The 17,549-nt window shown below is 45.5% G+C and overlaps 1 protein-coding gene and 1 pseudogene across 1 annotated transcript in view; one reads left to right on the forward strand and one right to left on the reverse strand.

Moving 5' to 3' along the window:
* Window positions 1-11,910, forward strand: part of LOC134367016 (H(+)/Cl(-) exchange transporter 4-like) — a 28,697-nt pseudogene extending 16,787 nt beyond the window's left edge.
* The window catches only part of LOC134367164 (G-protein coupled receptor 143-like), a 248,805-nt gene that overhangs the window by 214,523 nt on the left and 16,733 nt on the right, over window positions 1-17,549 (reverse strand). The window lies entirely within an intron of this gene.

Genomic DNA, 17,549 nt, shown 5'->3' on the forward strand with positions numbered 1-17,549 from the left:
TGTTCCCATGGGCACTGAAATTAGAATTTAATTTTTTTAATATCCTCTGTGTGTGTGTGTGTGTGTGTGTGTGTGTGTGTGTGTGTGTTTATCATTATGTAATTTTAACTTTCTTTGTGGCCTTTTACCGTGAAATTAGAATTTTCTATAGTTTTCACGTCACAAAATATTGTTCTTCTGAGTAGTTCAACTCAAAAAAACCTTTTTTTCTCCTCCAACCATTTAAATATGTAAAAACCATTCTTAACTCGTGTGCCTTATGAATACTTTTGGTGGGCCAGAGTTGACCTGTGGGCCAGAGTTTTCCAACCCCTGAATCAAATCCAGAGGTTTATTTGCTTTTAGGAGGGTCTCTGTGCTATGAACAGAATTATGATTAACTATTTTTCTCTTAAAAGAAGTGGCTTAAGCCACCTTTCTTAGTATCCATTTTACTTTTAGACACAAGTAGATCCCTTTGGTATCTTCGTTGGTGCATTTTGTCATAGTCAAACCTGGACTGACTGATGAAGTGAGTGCCGTTCGTCCATGTTTGGTCCCAGTGTGTCTCACGGTGGGCACCAGCAGGTGGCTGCTGACCAAAGGGCCTGAATTCTGAGCAGCTCTTTCTCTGGCCAGTCACTAATTTGCGACTTCTTCATTCCAGATCAGTTACTACTTTCTCTCGGAGACATTGTGGAGGTCATTTTTGGCGGCCCAGGTGGTGGCCTTCACGTTGTGATCCATCAATCCCTTTGGGAACAGCCACCTTGTTCTATTTAATGTGGAATAACACACGCCCTGGTACATGGCTGAACTCTTCCCCTTCATCCTTCTTGGGGTGTTTGGGGGCTTGTGGGGAACCCTCTTCATCCGCTGCAACATCGCCTGGGGCAGGAGGTGCAAGACCACCCGGCTAGGGAAGTACCCGTTGCTGGAGATCATTGTGGTGACTGCCATCACTGCTGTCATTGCCTACCCCAGTCCCTACACATGCCAGAGCACCAGTGAGCTCATTTCTGAGATGTTCAACGACTGTGGGGCCTTTGAGTCCTCCCAGCTGTGTAACTACATCAATGACCCCAACATGACCCGGCCTGTGGATGACATTCCAGACCGGCCAGCTGGGTTTGGCGTTTACACAGCCATGTGGCAGATGGCCCTGGCGCTGATCTTCAAGATTGTCATCACCATATTTACCTTTGGCATGAAGGTAAGTGAAGGGGAAGAAAGTGAGGGTGGGTGCTGTTGGGGGGAAGAGCCCATGTCCTCCTTGGGACAGCACCCTACTCTCCTGAACAAAATTGTCATGGGAGGAAAAGGGGATCCGACCTTTCTTGAATGTTCTCATGTGATGGGCACTTGACATTCTTTCAATCATCAGGACACAATTCTTTAATAACCAACAAGCCTGTGAAATAAGGTTTTAATCCCATTTTACAAGTGAGGAAGCTGAGACTCAGAGACCCGGAGTGGCCTAATCAGACCCACAGTATATGGGAGACAGAGCTGGGCATGGAGCTCACTTCATCTCACTCCCAGACCAGGGGTGACCACAGCTTTGCCTGCTGGCAGGGTGATGCCAGGTGGTGGGACAAGCCCGTGTGTGGCCCAGTTTGAATCGATGAGCATGCATTGAGCATCCGCTGTATCGAGGCTCTGTGCTAAGTCCAAGGTGTACAGCACTCAAAACAGAATGCTGTCCCTAAAGAGCACATGCCTCTGGGAGAGACAGATGCAAACCCAGAGTTCTGAGACTGTGTGGCAGCACCTACGCTGCACACCACGTGATGGCCTCCCAGTCTGGGTGGGGCTGGGGCCACGACGGGGGCTCTTTGCACACATCGTCTCCTGACGAGGAGTGTCCTCAAGAGCTGTGGATGACACCGAGTGCTTTCCTCATTTCTGTTCCTAAAGCCAGAGAAGAGACAGCTTCTTTCTTCCTGCTTTTAAACACTGCATTAAAGTCAGACATACTTTGAAAGCACTTCCTAAAGAGCTTTCTTTCAAGGAACCTGACATTAAGTTGTTATTGCTTTTTTTAAAAAAAATTGAGGTAAAGTTTACATAACGTGAAATTGATCATTTTAAAGTGTACATGTTAGTGGTATTAAGTACATTCACAATGTTGTGCAACCATCACCTCGGTCAAGTTTCAGAACATTTTCTTCCCCTTCATAGGAGACCCCATGTCCATTAGCAGTCCCTCCCTATTCTCTGCCCCAGCAGCCCCTAGCAAAAACCAATCTGCTTTCTGTCTCTATAGGTTTGCCTATTTCGGACAGTTCATTTTAATTAAATTAATTCATTTCGGACCGTCCTTGTGGGACTGGCTTTTTTCACTTAGCACAGTGTTTTCAAGGGATATCCACATTGTAGCACGTGTCAGCCCTTCATTCCTTTTCTGGCTGAAGAGTGTTCCACTCTGTAGATTCCCCCACACGTTGTTTATCCACTCATCCTTTGATTGACATTTGCGTTGTTTCCACCTTTTGGCTATTGTGAATAGTGCTGCTATTGCTTACCTAAAAAACAAAATGAAACTTTTATTAGAGTGTTAGAGTGTGATAAAAGAGTATCATATAGAGATGCATACAGCTTAATGAATTTTCACAAAACCCACATGCTTGTGTAACCAGCACTCAGGACCAGAAGCACAACATTACCCACCCCCCAGAGCCCCTGATGTGTTCCATTACTTTTGCTTTCTGTGTGGTATTTCTATGAATTCTCTTTTTCAAAAAAAGTCTAAGAAACGGTGTCTCTGGGTGTGTAGTGGTCAAACACAAACCCGAATCTGTGCCTTAAGAACAAGGATGGGTAGACTTTATTAAACAGCTGACTGTGTCTGATCCATCATCTCCTTGCAAAGGAATTAATTTTTGTGTCCAAGGAAGATGCTGGAGCATCTTCTCGTGCTTCCTGAGACTTTACTTTGAAGTTACAGGGGATTAAATGGCTGTGGACTAAGGGGGAGCCCATATAGGAGCAATTTCCTAAGGAATATTCCAGACTCTAGAAATCACGCCCAAGGATCTGAACTTCAGTTCGCCTGGCATCCTCAGACTGATGACCACCTGGGGCGACATAAATGCAGCTGTGGCTCAGGGTCTGCGCTCACGTCTCAATGAACACAGAGTAGTTGGGAGTGTCCTATAGCAGTGTACGGTCACCAGACAAACTAAAATGCATTTGCAGTCAGCAAAGTAGGCAACACGCTACTTCTAAGATCATTCAGTTTACATAGTCTGTTTCTTCGCTGCCGCTAATGTGGCTAGAATATATTCAGGATACTTCTCGGAAGATGTAGTTGGTTTGGAAGATGAAACTGCCTCCCTCGTCTCTCTCTGACTGGTATCCACTGTCTATAAACAGAGCGCGAAGTCTTTGAAAGCTTTTTGGAAGTTCGGGGGCAGCTGCGATTGTGCGTTCAACTTCTTTATTTTACCAGGGAGCAGTTGCAGTCCCTTTTCCGTTTTCATGCTGTGCCTTGACATTTAATTTTAAAAGCCAACCTGAATGACATAGCAAGGGGAGAGAGAAAGTCACGAGTGTCTCAAGTGATAGATGTTCACTTTGAATGGTATTTGCACTGGGGCTTATCATTCTTTAATCCACAGCAGGCAAACTGGGCCAGACTTTGCAGGGGAAGAAATGAAAGTGTAAAAGGGCTTTCTCTCCATGTTGCAGTAGATTCGACTGACTAAGGAGGTCAAATCACTTGTCCCACCTTTTCCCAGCTGACTGATTTTGAAGAACGGTGCCTCCTTTGAAGGCTGAGCAAAATGCAAGCTTGTCGAGGGGGCACCGTGGTTCCTGGGGATCGGGAAGGGGGACTCAGCTGCCTTCCCTCATGCCGCTTTTCTCTGTGCTCCCTCAAGATCCCGTCGGGCCTCTTCATCCCCAGCATGGCCGTGGGAGCAATGGCGGGCAGGATGGTGGGCATCGGCGTGGAGTAGCTGGCTTACCATCACCGTGACTGGATCATCTTCCGGAACTGGTGCAGGCCCAGAGCAGACTGCGTCACACCAGGGCTTTACGCAATGGTGGGAGCTGCAGCCTGCCTAGGTACAACCAGGGGTGGGGCAGGGAGGGGGTGGGGGCACTGAGCTGGCTTAGAGGACTGGCGAGAAGGAAGGCGTGGACTTGAACATTTCCATTACTCAGGATAGGCTAGGTTGTGCTGCTATAAGGAGAATCCCCCCAAATCTCGGTGGCTCACACACCAAGGCTTATATCTTGCTCACTATATATACACACACACATATATATTTGTAAAAAACATGGGTGAACAGAAGATTCTTCCCACCCAGTCATTCAGGGGCCCAGGCTGATGGAGTCTCCACCATCTTACAGCCATACCACCTAGAACAGTAGTTCTTAACCAGGAGTGATACTGCCTTTCAGGGACACTTGGCAGTATCTGAAGACACTTTAGGTTGTCACATCTGGGGAGGGAGTTGCCACTTGCATCTATTGGGTAGAGACCAGAGATGCTGCTAAACATGCTATAGTGTACAAGACAGCCCCTGACAACAAAGAATGCTCCAGTCCCAAATGTCCCTAGTGCTGAAGTTGAGAAACCTTGGTTTAAACTCCCTGGAAGACCAGGAGTCAGTATGGATTCTCCCTTTGAATACCAAAGGACACAAAGCTGGGTCTCTCTCCTCTCTCTAGTCCCTAAGAATCCTAAAATTACAAGGCTTATGGGGTTGCTTGTTCAGTCAGATCCACTCGCCCAAAAGCCAGACGTGTGGGCCTAGGTGAGTGGACAAGCCAGGGTCCCTCGTTGGAGCAGAGCCCCCAGCCAGGTGTGACTTACAGCTCCCTGACGCGATGCCACGTTGAAAAGAACCTGGCATCTGTTCCTGAGGCCTGAGCATGGGCGGCATGTGGGAATGTCCCCTTGGAACACGTGTGAGGAGCATTTACAGCTGTCTATCCATTTCCACACATCGTGCCCTCCCGAGGATCCGGGGTCAGGCTTCGGAATCTCACTCGTGTCTTGTGTTGCAGGTGGCGTTACCAGGATGACAGTGTCGTTGGTGGTCATCATGTTTGAGTTCACGGGTGGTCTGGAGTACATTGTGCCCCTCATGGTGGCGGCTGTGACCAGCAAGTTGGTGGCAAATGCCTTTGGGAAAGAAGGCATCTACGAGGCCCACATCCACTTGAACGGCGACCCCTTCCTGGATGTGAAGGACGAGTTCACCCACTGCACGCTGGCCACCGACATCATGCGGTCCCGGCCGGGAGAGCCGCCGCTGTCGGTGCTCACCCAGGACCGCATGACTGTGGAGGACGTGGGGACGCTCATCAAGGACACCGACTACAACGGCTTCCCCGTGGTGGTCTCCAGAGACTCCGAGCACCTCATCGGATTTGCCCAGCGGAGGGAGCTGATACTCGCAATAAGTGAGTAAAGAGGGAAGCTCGCCTTTTGTCAGGAGCCAAGAGGCAGCTCTGTGCCCCCCAGTGATCAGAGAGGTGCGAGAGAATGCGCGTCACGCCAGGGGCTCGCAAGCGTTCGTGTGTGCGCGGTCACCCGGGGATCTGGTGGAAATGCAGACGCTGATGGAGCAGGTCTGGAGCGGGGCCCAGACTGCGCTCCTCACGGGCTCTCCATTGATGCAGATGCTGCTGGCACCCAAGTCACTCTGTGAAGCACAAGGGCTCAGACCCAAGTCTTGCGTGGCTGGAAAGGGACCACGTGTTTGCAAGCAGCCCCCTGCGCCTGCTCCTCTGGGAGGCAAGCTGCAGACGCTGCCTTTTTGAGAATGTGCTGGATGAAGCTCAGGAAGAGATGTGAGTAGCCCGGGCCGAGCTGCTCTCAGAGAGCGACTTTCAGGTGGGCTGTGCAGCCGCTGGGGCTTGTGAGGTCTCTGCCCTGCCACCTCCCTGCCACTGCACAGGCTTTCCTTCACTTCATGGCATTACATGTGATCCGGCTGTTAGCGGCCACATGGGTAAATGATATCGCTTGAGGCTGCTCTGTGATTATTTTCCTCCTCGTGTTCCAACTGAAATCAGCTGCACCGAGGGCCAGGCTGTTGAGTTGGGGGAGGAGAGAAGGGGCAATGCCCAGGTGGGGGCACTTCAGAGGAGCAAGCCTGTGGGCCCCAGCAACCTAGGGCCGGCTGCTTTGAAAGGGGAGCAGGAGGAAGGATTCTGCAGACAGAGGGCACTGAGGGCCAGAGGCCTGGGCGTGAGTGGTTGGAAGCCCCGGGCAGGGAGGAGCAGTGAGCCTCGGAGATGGAGCCCTGCTGGACCTCAAGATGCAGCAGGGGCGGAGGCCGGCATAGCCCTTGCACCAGCACGTGGCCAATGCCATCCACTCAGCATCCTCGCTCCGCGATCTGCATGGCATCCAGCATCCTGTGGTAGTCGGGGGCCCATGGCCGGCTTCCGTGTGCACGTGATGATTTTACTGTGCGTGCCATCTTCCAGAGTATTCGTGACGCTCATCAACGGGACTTGCCCTGGTCTCGTTGCCGATTGCCTCACCGCGATCATGTCTGCACCAGACGAAACTGCTTGCTTCTCCCTGCTGTTTGTTTTTTATTTCTAAGGTGCTTCCCTTCAACTGCTAAATCCTCTTCCCAATGTTAAGTAGCTTTTAAAATATCTTTAACGTATCTCCATCAAAGGCTTTATAAGATAAGCATAAGCTATGGCCTCTAATTTATCTTGCTGTTCAAACATTTTTACCTCCCCCGAAGCAAAAATTGATTTTGTATTTTAGACACCATAGCAAGTTTGTGCTTCACTGTTCAGTTTGTGTTCACTGTTTGTTGCTTTAATATAAGTCCTGTTCCTTAACAGGTAGGTGGTTTCAGGCCTAAATATTGCCTTATAAATAACAAGTTTTTAAAACTTGTTTAAGTAGGGTTGGGTTTCTTTTAAAGTAACGTATTCAGCAGCCTTTAAAAAATGTATTCAATCCCTGAAATCTTTTAAGCAAAGGTTGAAACTTAAAAACTAAAGTAATAAATGTCACAGCATCCACTATCTATTGTGTGGTTACAGGCACAGCTGCTAAGAGACAGCTGACTAATTTCGCTGAAACCCATTACTGTAGTCAAGGGGGAAGCACTAACTGTCGTCAAGTGGTTAGGGAAGACCCTTAGGCTTGCCCACCATGGACTCTCCTAGAAGCTGTGTTTGGAGCGTCTGAAGAGGCACCACACAGTGTCAATAGTACCTCTGTGCTTTCAGTCAGACCCGTAATAGTACAGAAGCAGCTATTTACACAGTTTGTGCCAAAGCAAGGAGTGTGTTGCTCTGAGGAATCACAAGAGCTGTTTTCCTGGTCTGTGGAAAGAGAAGAGTCCCTGTACTCTAGGGGAGAAATTCATGACCTGTACTTGAGGAATTATCTGCCCTTTTATTTATTTATTTATTTATTTATTTATTTATTTATTTATTTATTTATTTATTTATTTTTCGTGACCGGCACTCAGCCAGTGAGTGCACCAGTCATTCCTATATAGGATCCGAACCCGCGGCAGGAGCGTGCCGTGCTCCCAGCACAGCACTCTAACAAGTGCGCCACAGGCTCGGCCCTATCTGCCCTTTTATGAGTATAGAAATGTGACGTTCACATTTAGCCAGTGTCACTTTTAGGGGAAATGGGAGCAAAGATTACAGACAGATGCAAAATAGATGCGATAAAAAAAGAATGGTGAATGAGGTAAATGATGAGTTTTCTTACACATCATGTTTACAATTGTAACAACCGCTCACATGAAGCTGAAAATGTTTTATTTTCAATCCGTCTCTGGAATACCAAAGCACAGCTACGTCTCTGCTAGAGGGAGAATAGTTAGCACTGCCCGGGCAATGTGGCCATCTTCGTCATCACATGTTAATACATGGGGCCGTACGTGACCCGTGTTCCAATTCCTGGTGAATGGGACTTGGCCTCTCGTTTCTCTTTGCAAGTATGAGGCTCTTTCTGTACTCAGCGGGGCTCAGGCTCTTCTAATCTTGAGTTGTGCAGTTAAGCCAGGAAGGCTTCAGAGAGGCCTCAATGGGAGCCACAGAGGAGATGAAAGGAGGGAAGGGTAGGGTGGCGGGGAAGAGTGGAGGGACCTCATCTCCTCGTCTGGTGGATGATTGAATGATGACTCTTCAGCACGTGGAAGATGCTCACTTGCAGAAAGGGGTCCACATCCAGGACTGAACAAGAGGATAAGTGTCACATCTGTTGGACAAGCTATTCAGAGGTATAGAGGTGTCTGCCTGGGAGGGCTGTTAATGATTGGACTAGATCATGGGGAACAGTAGGGCCATCTACTTCTTTCTGCTGGGGATGTTAAAATATACATATATGTAAATATGTAGATATAGATATAGATATACAGATGGATGTGAAGGGGGACTTTTCCATGCTTTGGTAGACAATAACCTGTCATAAGATAATATGTTTTTTCTTCTATATAGTGTTTACTTTTTTATCCTATCATCTATGTACCGACCGCTACTGTGGTTGCTTCCAAGTTTTTATTTTAATCATTTTCATTAATTACATCTGTTTTATGGAAGCATTTCTGGTTAACAAGATGGTAGAGTATTACCTCCCTAAACACATAATTACTCTAAAGTAGGGGTTCTCAACCTTAGCACGATGGACATTTGGGGCTGGATCGTTCTCTGTGGTGGGAACTGTCCTATGCACTGTAGGATGTTTAGCAGCATCCCTGGCCTCCACCCACCAGATGCCAGGAGCACCTCCCCTTCCCAATTGTGACAACCAAAAATGTCTCCAGACATTGCCAAATGTCCCCTGGGGGTGGGGGGTGGGGGCAAAATTGCTCCCAGTTGAGAACCGTTGCTCTAAAGCCACTTAATAGCTTACCAGATGTGTGATTCTTTCTAGTCTTTTAAAATTTCTTGGCCTATCACAGTTTGTAAAATTCATCTTACAAACACTATTGATTATGCCCTCTGTGTACAAGGGTACTTCAAAAAGTTCATGGGAAAATAGAATTAAAGGTTGTATGAATCTTTCCATGAACTTTTGAAGTATCCTTATATTGCTGCTAGAAAGTAGAATGTCAAGTTGAATAACCTCAGTGGCTGCTCATAAAATGTACATCATATTTCAGGGGCTGTGGTCACTGAGACTAGCTCTAGTAGAATATATGACAAACCACCTATGTTAAAGACAGTTAGAAAAAAGTTTAACTACTTTAACTTTAAAACATTTAAAAATAAGGACTATTAGGTTTTTAAAAAAGTAAAAGTAATACACACTCATAGAATATTGGGGAAATTAGAAAAAAAAAGGAAAAATTTAAAAAGGCATCCACTTTCTTATCACCATTGAAGGACATGGTTAATATTTACCCCATTTAGAGCATTTCCTTCCTGGCTCTTAAAAAATATGTTCATTTTGGGCTATAATTTTTTGGTTTCTTTCCCAACATGGGCTCCCAAGAGTCCCTGGGGCCTGTGAGTCTATTCTTTCCTACCACTAGCTCATCCACTGGGTGAGGATTTGGTTTATTCTTTCATACAGAAATATTTCTTGAGCGTCCACCATGTGTTGGTGCTATCCTAGGAGCGGTGGGTCCGTGGATGACAATACACAGTCTCTGTCCTCTGTGAACTTATGTGCTATAGTTTTGTTGCAGGCATTTTGGTGACTGACAAAGATTTCTGGTCCAAACTGGGAGTAGGTGGTTCACTCTAGTAGAGAGTTGCAAAAAGATTTCTTGCCGGTTCTTCTTCCATTCACCAGCTTTTGGCCTATACATAACAGCTCTAACCCCAAAGTTAATATACATGCTTATAATAGAGTTCCAAAGTGGCCTAGCAGAGCCCTTCTGGAGAGAGCAGCAGTTACCGGTGTTGGAGCACAAGCTCAGATTTCTGGCTCCGACCCTAGCCGATGCCTATGATTCTTGCTTGGCAGTGAATAGCTCATGGGCTTTCCTTCCTAATGCCTCCCACATGAAATAGGCTCTGTTCTACATGGCAGGCAGAACCAGATACACTGTCATTTGGTAGACCTACCATTCATTCATGCGTGCATTTAGCAAATATCTGTTTTTTGTCTACTGTGTGCTAGGCATTGTCCAGGCACTGGGAGTGCACTTGAGAGCATGAGTTCATTGAGGTAGTGGCTGTTAGAATCAGGGCTTTAAACCCAATCAGTAAATTCAGAGGAAATATAAGCTTGTTATTTATTTTAGGAAGTGGATTGATGGTTCACTAAGTCATATTGGGTTTTATAAGAGGTTCGGCAAATCCATGTGATCAGTTCTTAATTGGGGTCTGTGGCTTGATTCAATCCTGACATTCAACCTGTTAAAATAGATGGAAATCTTGTTATGTGGGACATTATGGGAGTCAGTGGTCTACAAAAATGAGCAAGTATGTGTTGACCGCTGCCTCCCTGCCATAGTGCTTAAAGATGGAAGCATCTTGGTTTAGGAGAGAGGTACACAGTGTGTATCGTGCACGATCTACATTTGAAAACATGTGCATCAGTGTCGTCTCGTGTTTGTGGTTGAACCATATTCCATTTGATGTAACTGGATTTCATCTGACCCATATAATGTGCAGGCATTTGCCCAGCAGGCCCACTGTTCTGCTTTTAAACAGAGACCCCCTTTCAGACTCAGCCTGACCCCAAACACTGCCAGATTTCCATTAAAGTACTCTATTGTACTAAATGGCCTTAGAGGAGGCAGTTAGAATTTTATTTTTGAAAGAACAATATAGGTGAATAGTAGTCTTGAGAAGGCAAGAAATGTTATTACAGAAACCAGGATCCATTCTAAGGCTAGTCTTGCTGTACATTTTCCCTAAGCTTTTCTCATGAACCAAAAGAAAGATTAAAATTCCAACAGAAGGAAAATCGCCTTGCAGAAATATCTTGAGACCGATGGATTTATTTCATGCGTGATTTAAAATAGCCCGGGTTTCTAGCACTACATTAAGCTGTGTTTCTAATGAGTTCCTGTTACCCTACTTTTCTTCAGCTTTCTTTCACATGGCCTTGCCTACAGACAGAAACAGGCTAATTGCTACCATAACAGTTTTACTATCTTTCTTTGAGAAATCCACCAAATGGCCCATTTTTAAGACAGGAGATCCAAGGGGTTGGGGGATGTAGCTTTTCTGAGGTTGTTTCTTTGCACACAAGGGCCATATTTGGGATTGAGCTGCATTTCTGGGTTGTGAGCCTGGGCTGGTCTTATTGGTTCCTTCTTCCTCTCAAGATTCACAATGCCATTTGGGCCAGTTATGACTGATTTTGTAAGAAAAAAAAAAACCCGAAAAAAAACAATGTATTAAGGTTATTGGGCAGCTAAGTGAGGTTTCTTGTCCCGTCAAACTTCAGCCTCTGAGTAGATGGAGGAGTGTTAGGAAAGCAAGAGTGGAGGGCCCTTGGCCATTAGGGGAGCCCTGGATTGCAGGGGGGAAGCAATGAATATCCCCAAAGGAGCCGTCTTGATCAGGCCCATTTTGCAAGACTTTGGCAACCAAAGATCTGGTCACAGCAGGGGGAACCTGGCATAGCATAGCTTAAGAGAGATGCCAGTTTCACAGATCTTTGGCTGAAGCCCCTCATTAAAAATGTGCAGTTTGTCCTCTAAACCCCTTTTCTGTAGGATTCGAGGATGACGTGTGGGGCTATAGGGTGGAGTTTCTCGGCCAGGATTTTTGTGTGGCTTATTGTTCCTGCTTGTCCCCGTTCTAGAGAATGCCAGACAGAGGCAGGAGGGCATCGTGAGCAATTCCATCACGTACTTCACAGAGGAGCCCCCTGAGCTGCCGGCCAACAGCCCGCACCCCCTGAAGCTGCGGTGCATCCTCAACCTCAGCCCCTTCACGGTCACGGACCACACCCCCATGGAGATGGTGGTGGACATCTTCCAGCAACTGGGGCTCCGGCAGTGCCTGGTGACACGGAGTGGGTGAGTGGCGGGACAAGTGTGGACAGAATGTGTACTGTGGCCAGACTCGGGAGAAAAAGATGCATAGTCAGCCCTTAGGGAACTCATGGTCTGCTGGGGTGGACCAGTGCTTGCCAGGTGAGGTCAGGGAGTCGTGGTGAGTGTATTGAGAAGGAAATGTACAAGGAGCTTTGGGACCTGGAGCCGGGATGGCCAGTGCAGCCCAGGAAGGCGGGAGACGCTTGCAGGCTACCCTCCTGTTTGGGCAGAGTCTGAGGGTGGAGTCAAAAACGGGAGGAGCCAGAGGAGAGGGGCTTGGTGCTGCTTTTCTACCACCCGGATGGTACTTGGCTCAGGGAGAAAGTATGGCCAATTCTGTCCTAACGCAACATAGGCGTTCCTCAAAATCACAGCGCTCTGCAAAAATGAGCAGTGCAGAACACAGGACTTATGGGGAAAATGGGGTTAGGCGCACAACACTCAAAAACTTCATCAGTGACACGTTTAAAGAAGCGATGGAAACATAATACAAATGGTAGTGCCATTTTATACAGTTAAAAAAAGTGGGGAGAGGAAGCAGAGAAAAGGAGAAAGGGGCAGGGCCAGCCTGTGGCTCACTCCGGAGAGTGCGGTGCTGATAACACCAAGGCCATGGGTTTGAATCCCATATAGGGTGGTCGGTTCGCTCAGTGGCTGACCGTGCTGCTGACAACACCATGCCAAGGGTTGAGATCCCCTTACCGGTCATCTTTAAAAAAAAGAAAAAAGAAAAAGGAGAAAGGAGGAGGGGAAGGGAGGGGGAAAAAGGGGGGGGGGAGGAGATCCATGTGACCCAGGCAATGGAACCAAGCACGTTCTCGCCTCTGCCTACGGTGCTTTGCTCTCCTGTAGCTTTCTACCTTGCACTGTAAACTCAGAATTTGATTTAAGAAATGTTGTTCAGGCAAAGGTGAGTCTGGGAAATATCCCTCCATTTGTGTGGTTCCCTTGGTTAACTTCATGTGTTTGGTTTGTTAGCTCCAAACCAAAGCACAGGGACTGAGGAGGCTAGTGCTGTCCTCATTTTAAGGTTCTTGTGAATCAGATCTTTCCCAACTCGGAAGCAATGTAAGCATTAATTCTGTGTAGCACAGACTGGACCTCTCCGCCAGTGGAGACTTCAGCTCATGCATGCCTTTCTTATTGTAAATGTAATATAATCAAAACACCGGGGGAGAAGTCTACCCATGGCGCTTCCACCCTATTATCATTTCTTGTATTTCCAGCCAATATTTTTATATACATATGTGTTTATGTAGTTGTAACTGGTATAATTTCATATCCTACCTTGTCCACTTAGTATCAGAAATTTCATAAGAGTCATTTAAAAAATCTGGGTAACATTCCACCAGGATGAAAGACTATAATTTACTTAACCACCTCCCCCCCTTTTTTTTTCAAATTTGGGTTTCCTATAATGCTTTATAATTATGGATAATGCTACTAGAAATTTCTTCATCCCTATGGCTTCTTCGTGGTCTGAAATACTCCTTCAAGATAAAAGATCTGATATTGTGAGTCTGCCTGACAGTTTTGATGCACTGTGCCAAATTAATTTACCAGAGTTGTATCCATTTAATAATGATCCCAATAATGAATGAAACCTGGTAGCTTAGCACACAAAGGCCAGATATAGGTAGCCCAGGAAACTATTCAACTCACTATATATTTATATGACAATACATCATACTTCTGCGTGTTTTTTCTTTCCAAGCTGAAAATTTTAAATCTACCTACCATAATAAGCCACATGGTCTTGGCTGCACTTCTCACACCTTTCAAAGAGCCTCCATTGATATCTGGTTGCATTTCAAGATAGAATAAATGGCTTTCATTGATGATATTTGACAACCAACTGTTAGAAAGAAAATGGCCCATGGATAAAGAGAACATGCAACAAAATTCACTTTTAAATGCTGAGGTCAGGGAACGATTTCTACAAATGCCTAAAATTCCTAATTCCTGGTGGAGGGAAGACCACTTCAGCAGTAAGAAAGCACAAGGAACCAGCACAGCAAGAATTTAAGAACTATAACTCCTCACACTCTAAAGCAGAGATCAGCAAATCCTTCCAATGGTAACACTCAGTGCCACTTCAGGGTATAAAGTTCTAGCACCGTGTCAAATAACCCAGAATTCATTCTTTGTTTGAGGAGTAACCCGAAGTTTCGATGTAGACCAAAACAAATCTTATTTTGACATTTTATGCTGGAACTTTAAAATGTTACTCTTGGGGGTCAGTGTAGTTTGATATGATGAGCTGAGTGTATTTTTAGTGAGAGATAATTTAAGTCTCTCCTAGGAGGATGTTCAAACAAATCTCCTAATATCAGATTAGTTATTAAGACCACAAAGGCTTGCCCTGTCCTGCAGAGTGTTGAGTTGCTGCAGTGCAGGGTGTTCTAATTTCCACCTTTTTTGCACTGGCTACAGGTCTACTTTCAAAGCATCCACCTGTCCTTTTGGGTAGGACACCAGTGATGAGGAAAACTGAAGAGCAAACTTGCTCAGCCTGTTCTCTGCCCTTCGTGACTGAGGTATGAGTCTTTACACGGAAGATGTGCGCTTGCTCCTCTGTGAGATACAGAAATTCTGGTGTCACGATTGAGGCACATGGGTGGATTTAGAAAGTATGATCAACTGCTTCATTTCAGTTAATCCCAGCAATGGGATGAAATACTGGATGCATATGGCGGGGACATTTCAAAACTAAATCGGGGAGTTCTTGTTCTAAGAGCGTTATATATAATTTGAGTACATTTGGATATTCTTCCAGAAATTCATACCCTCTGGACTTGCTCCCCTGTCCTCCATGTATTTCCTCAAAGGGCTCCTACCACTGTTTCAAATATTTCCTCTCCAAAGACTCTTCTCTTTGGAACTTCCAGGTCACACTTGGAAAAGCAAAAGGGAAAACCATTTGCCTATCCCTTACCACAAGCAATAAAAATAAAAATAGAAGAAAGGTTACCAAATAATTAAAACCAGCATTATTTTGAAAAATCGGATCTTGATCACAGCTCCCATCCATCGCTCGTTCTCCGTGTAAATGCCTTGTCGTCCTTTTAGTAAAGAGGCCACTGGGAGGAACAGAAGGGAACCACACACAGTGTTCATTATTTCTGTTTACTGAGTACAGAGAGCGGAATCAGAGCAGATGTGAGCCCATAATCAAAACCAGAGAGTATGAGGCAAAGCAAGCTACTGACCTCCATGCCTCACAACTTCCAATTTGGAGTCCTCCTAGACTCTAAGGAATGTATATTTTTAAAATTTTTACTTTGAAGCAATGTTAGATTGACTTAAAAATTGCAAAGGTAGCTCAGAAAGCTTCTGTATACCTATACTCTTTGCCCAGCTTCCCCCCAGTGTTCACAATTTACACAACCACAGGACGTTTGTCACAAATAAGAAATTAACAGTGATCTGAACTAAACTTCCAGTTTTATTTGGATATTACTAGTTCAGGGACTATATTTTTAAAGGTTTATATTTCTCTATTATAAAAATAATACACACCTGTTATTTTAAAATACTTAACTATTTTAAGTTTCTCCTTATAGACATGTTAGAAAGTATAAAAGTTTACAGAAGAATTAATGACCCATGGTCCCTCCACTGTTAACGTTTTACTGTATTTCTTTTCAGTCCTTTTTTCTATGAGTCATTTTCATTGGTTTGATATACTTAAATCACTATTTTTTACTTAATTTTGTAAAAAAATTCCTGTGTTTAATACACCATATTTAAATGTAGATATAAAAAGACTGGCCCAAAGAGCCGCAATAATTTCCTGCCCCTAGTGGTAGAGTACTTTAAACAATGTTTTAAAATTCTAAAATCAACAGCTGATCCTCAAACAACCTTTCTGTGAAGGCAAACTTCCTTATGCCCATTCTGCCCTTGAGGGATCCACAGCAGCCCGAGGAAGCTGGACACTTGCTCCAGGTCACCCTTCCTTGAAGAGGTGGTAGGGGCTGGAATGGAAATCCCCAGTCCCAGCCCAGAGGTCTTTCCCTAACATTCTACTGACTCACGATACTCCTCTTATCCAGTTCTTCCCATTGCATCTGGCTCATTTCCTGTTTCCTGCCCATCTGAGAAAAGACACAAGCCAAGAGTATCATGGGACTGACCAGGATCCAGACCCCTCAGTCTTTGCTGCATCCCTTCCCCCCACCCCTTCTCTCCCCTTCTGCTCCTACCTCACCTCCACAGTTTCCTAAGGCCATTCCTGGGAGCCTCTAAGGCGTGCCAAGGGCAGACCCAGCATGAGCCCTGCACAGAAATGAAAGGCCAACTTGTCCTGGCCTTGAGATAACAAACGTTGACAGACAATGTGTGTGGTCCATGACTAAACAGGCTTGCTCATTTTCATTTCTTAAACCTGTTTACTTTATCCAACTGTATTCTCCTTATGCCTCTGGAGGATGATGAATGGGATCAACTGTCCTGGATAATTCCAGAAATGACATGCCATTATCTGAGCCCCAGACATGGGGTCCTACCCAGTGTCCATGTACCCGGAGAACTTCCCTATTATTTATCTGCCGTCACTGTCTTTTGGAACAGGATGGGGTTGGCCACAAGGACGAGGAGCAGTGGCAAGTACGTGCTGACATAGTGGGGGATGGTGTGGTCCAGACCCCTTTCAAACCTGAGGGAAGAAAACTGAGTCATTCTTCTTGAATGCAAAGCTTTGGCTAAAACATGCAGACTTATCTGGAAGCTGAGATAAGAGGGTGAGGGCGAAAAGAGAAATGCACAAATCTACTTCTGACCCTACCAAAAGGAAATCTGACTCATTCCTCATGTCTGAGAACAAGCAATAATTTGCAGGAGAATAAGGAAATCAATCATGTTTCTGTCTCATAAATGGGAGGACCTGTAAGGCATTTAAGGAAAAGACACTCTGGGGTAGAGGATTCCCTACATGGGGTCTCTTCAAGGAAAAAATCACAAAATTCAAGTAGAAACAAAGGCACTCAACTAGTTAGGTTTTGAGCACTTACTACACGCTACACATTAGCCAGTAGCATGAATGACATCTCGTCCCTCTCCCTGAGCAACTCAAAATACCTGAGCTTCATATTTCAAAGGAAATTTGTTCTCATGATTATGGATATCAATTGTTTCTGTGATTCTTTTCAGGGAAAAGGACAAGGTTTTATACTGATGAGTCATAGGCATTGCCGGTCACCGTAGGATGTGTGGGGAGCCACACAGTGGATGTTACCAAGTAGGAACTATCAGCTAAGAAATGCATAACGTAGGAGAGAAGAAAAATGGTCCATAGGCAGAGAGAACCAAGGCAAAGGGGAGAGAAGATGGAGCAGGCCCAACCAAAGGGGCAGGCAGAAAAGCAGATGACAGCCAGCCCCTGTGGCCACAGAAGGTGAAATGATAAAAACAAAAGCACTTTTAATATTCATGGAGTGTTCAAACCAAAAGGTAAAAAATGGCAGAAAATATGAAAAATCAGGCAGGAAAAATGCAATACCCATCTTGCCATAGGAAGGATTTCTATGCTTCCACCTCCTTTTGTATAGGCACTTTCATCTTCAGCTATGAAGGCTGCAATGCAGTCTGGAAAGGCTCAAGGGGAGAAAGGGAGACAAGGAGCAA

The sequence above is a fragment of the Cynocephalus volans genome, chromosome X (assembly GCF_027409185.1).
Source record: "Cynocephalus volans isolate mCynVol1 chromosome X, mCynVol1.pri, whole genome shotgun sequence".
NCBI classification, from domain to species: domain Eukaryota; kingdom Metazoa; phylum Chordata; class Mammalia; order Dermoptera; family Cynocephalidae; genus Cynocephalus; species Cynocephalus volans.